The following is a 9367-nucleotide window of genomic DNA, read 5'->3' as shown; positions in this document are numbered from 1 at the left end:
CCTTTAAATGCCAGTTTAATTAGTTCGAGATGCTTGGCGAATTACACGCGAATTTTGGCAATTTGGAAACGGTTTGCGGCTGTCATTGACATAGAGACTGATTAAAACCGAGTCGAATCGTGACCAAGCAACACACAGGCTGTCGGAAGGGGGAGATTAAATGTGTGTGTGTGTGAGTGTGTGTGTGGCATGCATAATGCACTTGAATATGTGAAGCTGTCGATGCGTAACAAGCGTTAATATAATTGTAATGAATGGGCGGCTGCTCCAAGCCCATTTGGCAGTCGTGCGTCAGTTGCCAGCGGGCCACACGAAACGCCTCCATGCGAGCCAGGCGCCAAATATGCCAAATGCAAAACTGAATATAGACACAAAGTCATCCAGATAAGTGTTTGGCATGCATTTGTGTGCGGTCTGCGCCTGCAGCAGCCACTCAACAAAAGCGTTTTCCAGCAACAAAAAACTACAAAAAAAAATAACAAAATAATAACAAAAACGCAAACCGACAACATTTTTTTTGGCGCTGCCCATTTGAGGTGCCAGCGAATTCGATGGGAGTAAAACGAGCGAAACGTCAATTAAAACTGGTCACAAAAAAAACGCGCTCCCAATAAATATTTGCATGGAAAATTGTTAGGCGATTGCAGGGCCACAGATGAATCCGCAATCGCAGCGATACGTCACAGAACATTCAAATTTATTCGCGTGGAAATTGCGCGCTAATGAGCGAACCTGAAGGAAGTGGAGCTCGAGCAGCGTCCCATCTCAAGAGGCGGCTGTCACAACTGAACGAGTTTTGATGCGACCACGCGCCATTTGATAAATGTCAGCAGGCAAAGGCAGGTGGGTAGGTGGGCCAGCCGTCCACCTCGTTGCCCAGTTGGACATCAACCCAGGGCAAAGATGCAAAGGCTGATGCTATCATGATGGCCGGGCCTGCTTGAGCAATGCATATTTTTGTAATCAACTTCGAGCCGTTTCTTTTGAGCAATAAAAATTGTAATGAAGCGCACAACATAAAACGCAACGCCAGAGTGGACATTAAAGGCGAAACAGGATTGAAGCAAAGGCTGCCCCAACCCCAGAAAAAAAGGGGCTGTGTGGGTAAGTTTGGGGCGTGGGCCACGTCAAAGCATTTATGCGCGTAATTAGCAGCAATTAACCAAAGAAGGGGGGCAAACGAATAGAAGTGCAGACTAAGGGGGAAAGGGGGGCGAGAGAGTTTATAAGACGGCGGATATCCATACTTTGGGGTAAAAAACAAAACAGCCCGAGGGGGCGATCAAAAATGCAGCGTGTTTCAGTGTTGCAAAATGCTTTAACATTCAATCATAATTTGCATAAGTTTTACGCTTAATATTTGCGGCTTTCTTTTCTGATGATTTTTCATGCATTTCGGTGTGAGTTTAGTGAGGAATTTAAATGAATAAGAGCTGCGATTGGTTTATTAAAAATTACATAAATTAAATTACTTTGCCTTTAAGCCGAAACAAACCTTTTAAGTATTAAGTACGTAGTGTTGTATATTTTTTGAACAGCACTGTACTCTACAAAGGCTAATCGAATTTAAAATATTCCAATTCCAATTTCTAGATAATCAAAGGTATAAGTCTATTACCCTGAGAACTATTTCATGAGCTCCTTGGTATATGAACACATAAAGAGCTTATATACTAAAAATTGGATAGTTATAGATGTTAATGCGCCTGAGATTAAAGCTAAACGAGCTCTAACTTTGATTTCCAATTTAATATTCACAAGATATGAAAAAATTACGAATATGCAATACATTTCATAGACTGAAATACATCTTCATCTGAATATAATATATAAAACAGAAATTAACTCTGTTTAAAAAGGTTTACTTTAACTTTTCGTTAAGGGTATTCCAGCTGCGTTAAATATCTACGAATATGACTTTTGTTAAGGCTTTTCCAACTACATTTTATATATGTTATTAAGACTTTTTTTAAGGGTATTCCAACTTCGTTTAATAGATATTATTATGACTCTTATATGCATTTTTCTATTTTTTTTGTTCACACGCCTCAAATGATGTTTGCAGAATGCAAATTACGCTAAGCGAATTAGCGCGAAAGCGTCAAAGTGCAAGGGCATGACAGACAGACAGCAAACGGTATAGGTATAAAGCCGAGGGGCAAGTTGAGCATGCATTTGAAATGTAAGACAAATTAGTCTGCAGCGGGTGAGCAGTTAATGTGTCAACTGTGGGAGTCCCCGTTAGACTGACTAACAAAATCGTGGCATGGAATTGTGCTGCAAGCAGGCGGAAATATAAGTTGAAGCGTATACTAGAAATGTTGTCGTACAGCTCTGAGAAGCTATGCTTCAGGCTTTGATAAAGAAATTGAGTAATTACTGAAATGAGTCAAGTGTGTTGAGAAATTGCTGAAAACTAAAGTGATTAGCTGATGAGGTTTTACCACTTAATAGGGGCCTATTTGCCAGAGCATTACGAGCAACTATTACTAATTCGAATCTAGTGCATGGCCAATGATAATTTGCCACTAAAGATTATTGTGATTATTATGATTATGCATTAAAATAAATGAAAATAGGCACTTTAAACAAGCATTACAACAGATTTTGGCCAAATTCCACTTATAGACGCGGAATATGTGTGGAAATATAAATGAAAAATTAAGTGGATTTCGGAAAAATAAGTAAAAACCAAAATTTAAAATAAAAATATATATATATATTCCACACACAGAAGCGAATAGCGTGTGGATATATTCGAAATAATATTGTTATTATTTTTACAAAAATGAATTGAGATTTGAACAATTTCTCCCGCACAAGTGGAAAATAAGTGAAAAAATACATAAAATAAAATAAATCAATTTTTTAGTACAGATACAAATAGAGACGCGGAAAAATATATTATTATTAAAAAAAATGAAGAATATTTAGAAGAAGTCAGAAATGGAAAATAAGCGTTAATTGTAGATAAAGCTATGTTAATTTTTACAGCTAAGACAACTGACGATAAAAATTCAGCTCAACTGCAGTTTCTGCCAGCGCTTAATAAATAAAATAAATTGAGTAAGCATGAAAGTTAATAAAATCTAATCGTAGTGACAATCAGCAGATTTGAAATTTAATTTAGTCAGCTGCCAAGTGGCAGCTGTCTGTGACTGCCTCCAAGCAACAGAATTTGTAATAAAGCAATTCGCAAGTGCAACAGTCGCCTACGGCAATTCAGCAAAATTGTTGCACCAGACCTTGCCACAAATCAAAAAAAAAAAACAAAAAAAAAACGAGCTCCTCTGAGTGAATAGCAAAGACGGGCACCTGCCGGGCATGGGCATGGGATACGGGACATGACAAACTGCCGCCACTTGCGAGCCAAATGGCATGGCAAATGAAAAATGATGCCCAGCCGAGCTGGCGAAAAAAAAGTGCATTTGCCGAATGAGAGCTGCGCGCACGTGAAGTGGCATCACAAATGCAGGCCAGCCCAACACCGACCCGCCCCCAACTTCAATTGCGAACTATTCCACGCCCCCCGCCCCCAAGTCCTAATGGAATTGAGCCCAACTCCGTCTGCCAGCGAATCGTCAATATGTTGCAATATACTTAAATAGTTAGTCGGTGTGGCTTGTAGTATCATTATTTTTATGCCACATTAACGTAATTTTCATTACACGTTTTTTTGTTCGCGCCAATAATTGCAAATTCTTGCATTAAGCGTTAGAGGGAGAGAGAGAGGGGGAGATAGAGAGCGAGGGAGAGAGGGCGAGCTCTACAATTGCCTGACATTTTTTATGAAATTCATGTGGGAATTGTTGCATTTTGTTATACACTTACGAAGGGTATGTTGGTTTTGTCACGAAAGACAACATCGACACCTTTTCAGAAAGGAAAAATCTTTTAAAAGTTAAAGATCTTTTGGACCAAGAAAAAACATTTGCTGTATGTCCGTAAGGGTATACAAAGTGCAGCAAGCCGCACACCATTTTGCTTTCTAGCTTTTATTTGATTTAATTTTTTTTCTTAAATTTAATGTTCATTAAATATTTGTGCGCAGCTATCTGAGATTTAATTCTGTTTTTGCTGATATTTCTGAAATGGAATTATAAAGTGTTGCTTTATTGTTGTGATTGTTGTTTGTGTTGTTGTTGTTGTTGTTGCACTTATTGTTGACTTTTTGCTGTTGTGAACTAATTGAAAACGGCAACAAGAATAAATAATTTTGTACGTGTATTTTGCTCGTAGTATTTGCCCTGGGCAAATGGTTGCATTTGCTGATAAGCACGAAATCACAACTGATAAAAAGCATATAAGATACAATAATAGTTGACATATACACAGATATCCATACATATATATGCCTGATATATGTGTATATATGTGTGTGTGTGAATGGGGTACGTTGTTCGCAGCTAATGGCTGATAAAACGCACAACTTGTGATAAATGTAAAACTTAAAAAATGCGAACACAAAAAGGTCGTTTTGGGTCGTTGCAACAAGATAAGACAAGTCGGCAAGGTACTCGGAGACAATTGAAGCGAAGAAACGTGCCATATATTGTCTATATGCGGTCAATGACTGCCAAACTCTAAGCCCAAGGCAATGACTCTACAACTGTGACTTCGGAGCATGTCAAGTGTGTTCCAAATATTTGCAGCTTTATCGGGAGGTAAGAAAGTAGATTATTTCAAGCAAGCATTGCTTTCATTTCTCAGAAAACCAACTATTTATATATTTAATTTTATGAAGCCTGGGGCAGCAGGTTCGGCAGGGTTTGCAAACTTTCAACTATGCCCAACAAATTCCAATCAAAAATTGTATATGCATAAAACAAGTCATAGACTCTAGTCAAGCGTGTCCGACTTGGAAATACCCTGAAACTTCTTCTACCAACAACAAATGCAGCTCGAAGAGTTGTGGCAAGGGCTAGCGCTAACTATATAATGCAAGATACTTGACCTGTATGAACTATTCTAGTGTACTAGTGTACAATTTGGTAACTCTAGCTCTTAAAACTTGGGAGATGATTAAAAAAATGTTATCGATTGTTTGTCAACGGAGCATGTTATCGATTATCGGATTATCGAGTACGTTCTTCAAGTATTTCAAGTCTCTAGCTCTTATAAACTCTGAGATCCCAGCGTTCATACAGCGGACAAATAGATAGACGAACATGGCCAAATCGCCTCGGCAATTGCTGCTGATCAAGAATATATATACGAAGATGTTGTCTTCTGCCCGTCACATACACTAGCACAAAACAAATATACCCTTTTTAACAATTTTCAATGGGTTCAGGGCATAACAAAAAATCTGTTTGCAGCTCAAACCAAAACTCAATTGGTAGACATACAAAAAGGTACATTTATTATTAAAATTCCAATGAATAATCATTTTAATAATGTGCACAAATTATGACAGTTATGCCACATTTTAATATGCTCAATATAATATTAATTTGTTGAACATAAAAAAATGGTGTTTTTTTAGTTAAATATACATTAAAGACTTCGTGTTTGTGTAATTAAAGATAAATCAATTGCGAAAGAGGCGCATTTAACTAAAAATTCGTTTAATAATCAATTTTTGCTAATCAATTGAGTAAAATGTCGAAATATAATTTCTATTCATTAACTATGTGAATCACTTTTTTTACTCAGGCTTATCACAGCAGATAAACGAAATGGAAAAATTAGAAAATTACCTCAAAATTGGCTTTTTAAAAATAGGTTTAGCGTGCAGTGCATTTCAAACTGTAAATGAAACTAGCTTAACGGAGCGTGACCATTGATTAACATTAACCGTTAGCTTTGATTTAATTCAACTTTTTTCGTGCTGTGCTTTTAATTAATGATTTTAACAAACATTTTGTTGCTGTATTTTGATAATTCGGTTTCTTTTTTTTTGCGACCATCGAAGAGATTTGCCTTTCTGCCGCTTCTGAGGTTTCTTTCTGTGCAAAAAGCAGGTTTTCCATTTGGCCTTTGGCATAAGCCAACGCCAAAGCCAAAGCCGGCCCAGAAAACCGCTCGAATGCCCGGCAAAACCGCACAAAAGTCGCTCTGACGGCCGCACGAGAAACGTATAGAAATCAACAAAAAAACTACTGTATAAAACGAGTAGGAAGACTGCCGTGGGGCATACACGACTTGCAAATACTCTATATGCTTCCTTTCATGCATATAGTAAATATTATATTCAATTATTATCTAAAGATTGAAGTTATGAGCTTTTAAAATAAGCATTTTTACTGTGAGATTCGAACCGGGAACCCGCCGAAATTTGTTCTCTTAATGGTTTTCTTTTGTCTAAAAACTTGCTACCTTGAAGCTTTTGAGATATTAAAGAAATGTTCTATGGCATACAATACTTCTTTTTGAGTAAGTTTTTATTATTTCAAAGAACAACATTGAAAAAACCTCTTTTAATTTTGCCTGAAACATTTTGAAGTTAATTTATAATATTCATATATTTCTTGAATGAAAATCTAGTTTTCACAAATTAGAATTTATTGAGCAGCGACGCGTTCTTGTTGACGAGTGTTCACTGTATCATCTGATAAGCTGCTTAAATGCAATTTGACATAGTCATAAAACAGTCGAGTATACCCTGCAGCCACTTGACTGCAGGGTACAATGCAAACAAACGCATTATATAGAAATATATAGGGTTTTTTTTGTTGTTGTTTCTTTTGTTTGTGTTACTTTTTTTTAATTTACCGCCGTGTAAAATCAATAAATGCGAGCGGGTTCAAAAGGTGATGACAACGTCGAAATGTTTCTGGCCTTCATCAAAGCCTGGCGACCTTCTGCACAGCGAACGGGGACTCCGCCCCGCCTTCCCCGCTCGCCCACATTCAATTCAATTAATATGCATGTTTCTGTGCGTATTTCTCAACTTATTTTGCACGCAAATATATATAATACTTTATTTTTGTTGTTGTTTCTGCCGGTTTTTGGCTTTTGTGCTGCCGGGTTTTTGATTTGCGCGAATTCCGTTTGGCCTTTTTTTATGCCGCTTCTCGATCATTATTTTTTACTCAAGCCATTTGTTGCCTCTTCTTTCGCGCATATTTTGCTGGCTAATACAATGTTTCAGTTGTTGGGCTTAATTAATCAACATTTGAGGCGATTAAATTTCACACTCGACCCCAGGAAAGTTACGTCAGAAGTTGGAGATGTTTCCGACTAATTGATATTAGGTAATAAAGTGAACCCCAACCAAATGAAGTTGGCAAATTTTTAGCTCTAATCTGACTTACACTCATTAACAGGAGAGAGAGAGAGAGAGAGAGAGAGAGAGAGATAGAGTGAAAGAGAGAGAGATAGAGGGAGAGATAGAGTGAAAGAGAGAGAGAGAGAGAGAGAGTGAAAGAGAGAGAGAGAGAGAGAGAAAGAGAGAAAGAGAGTGAAAGAGAGAGAGAGAGAGTGAAAGAGAGAGAGAGAGAGAGAGAGAGAGAGAGACAAGGCCAATTTCTGGGATACCTGTCCGAGGAATTTTTATTACACTCTCTTTCAATCTGTATTTGTTAATCGCTCTCTCTCTCTCTCTCTCTCCCTCTCCCTCTCTCTCTCTCTCTCTTTCCCTTAGTCGTTCTCTACATATTTTCTTGATTTCTCTCTATCTTACTCGTTCTCTCTCCCTTTTTATCTAACTCGTCCTCTCGTCCTCCATCTCTCAATCTCTCTCCCGCTTTCTCTTTATCTCATACCCTTTATCTCTTTATCTCTCCCTCTATTATATACACTCTCTATCACTCAGTTAGTCTTTGTCTTTCCTTAGTTTTGTTCTCTGTTTCTCTAATTTTCTCTTTCGCTCCCTCTATATCCTTTACACGATCCCTTCCTTAACTGCTCTCTCTTTCTCTCCTTATCACCCATATCCCATTCCCTTCTCTTCTGATCTATCTATCTTTCTTTCTCCTATCTTACACTTTTTATATCACTCCTAGTCTCTCGTTCTCTTCCGTTCTACGTAACTAGTTCTCTTTACATCTTTTACGCTCTCACCCACACAATCGCCTCCTACTCATTCAATCACATAACTAGCATCAGAGCTCGTTAGCCTCATTTAAATTCATGAAAATCACATAGAAGAGCGCTAGTTAAATGCGAGGCAAATGCATCCCGTTCAACGCGCAGTTTTGCAGTCACTGGCTAGCAAAACTGTGCCGCACTCGCCTTGAACTTTAAGGCGAAGTCAACGACGCGAATTGCAACGTTTCGCTGGCAATTTTCTGCTTTGTGGGTCACCAAATATAACAGTATATATATATACATAAGTAAATTTTGGTAACTGGGGCCTGACTTACCATCTTTAGCATTTGTCGTCGTTGTTGTTGTTGTTGTGGCCATTGTTGGTGTTGTGCTGGCAGAGGACGTCGACGCCGACGCGGACGCAGACGCTGCTGCTGCGGCGCTGAAGAATGTTGTTGTATCCGCAGCAGCTGAGAGGCTACGCGAGCAGTGCATTAGTCACGTTTCTTATTGTTGTTGTTGTAGTTGTAATTGTTGCTATTGTTGCAAATGTTGTTGTTGTTGTTGTTGTTGCTGTTGTCGTCGCAGACAGCGGCGAACTTGAACCCGCAGCCGTTGCCGTTGCGCCGCGCTGATAAGAACTTGTCGCGAAAACGCTTGACAATAACCGTTGGCGACGCACACACACATGCATCAATAAACAACAAGAAGCGCGCGCGAGTGCGATTGTGTGTGTGTGTGTGTGTGTGTGTAAGTGTAAGAGCGAGAACAGGAAACAAAATGCACGGGACGACGACGACGCGCACTAAAAACGCAAACAAAGCCAAACAGCAACACGCAAGCAGATAATAATTTCTTTTACGGTTTTTCTTTATTTTGTTATTTCATTTTAATGGTTTATTCGTTGAAGCAGAAAAGCCGAAAAGAAAACACACAAACACATGTAACGCCAATTGGACCAACGCTTGATTACAACAAACGCATTTAATTGATTATTTGTATTTCATATTCTTTTTTTTTTTTATATATTTTTAACATTTACAAAATTAACAGCAGCGGCGACTGCGACGCGTACCGCGACGGCGACGGCAACTGCGACGTCAAGTGCTCCCGATCCCGTTGATTGCAAGCCCAATGCTTTTGTTGTTGCTGCTGTCACACGCACGCACACGGCACACACACACACACGCACACGCACACAAACATAAACACACACACACACACGTTTACTGGCAGCGAGCACATGAACAACAGTTGTTGTTGTTGCTTTTATTATTGTTGTCGGTGCGGATGATTTTAAGCAAGCGCATTTAGTTTTAATTTTGTTAGCCGATATTTGTTTTATAAGCGCCCAATTAGTTATTGTTATTATTGGCACTATAGTTGCTTGCTGCGC

This window comes from Drosophila novamexicana, unplaced genomic scaffold (assembly GCF_003285875.2).
Source record: "Drosophila novamexicana strain 15010-1031.04,08,12 unplaced genomic scaffold, DnovRS2.1 tig00001340-arrow-arrow-pilon, whole genome shotgun sequence".
In the NCBI taxonomy this organism is placed as follows: domain Eukaryota; kingdom Metazoa; phylum Arthropoda; class Insecta; order Diptera; family Drosophilidae; genus Drosophila; species Drosophila novamexicana.
This window is presented reverse-complemented; position numbering follows the sequence as displayed.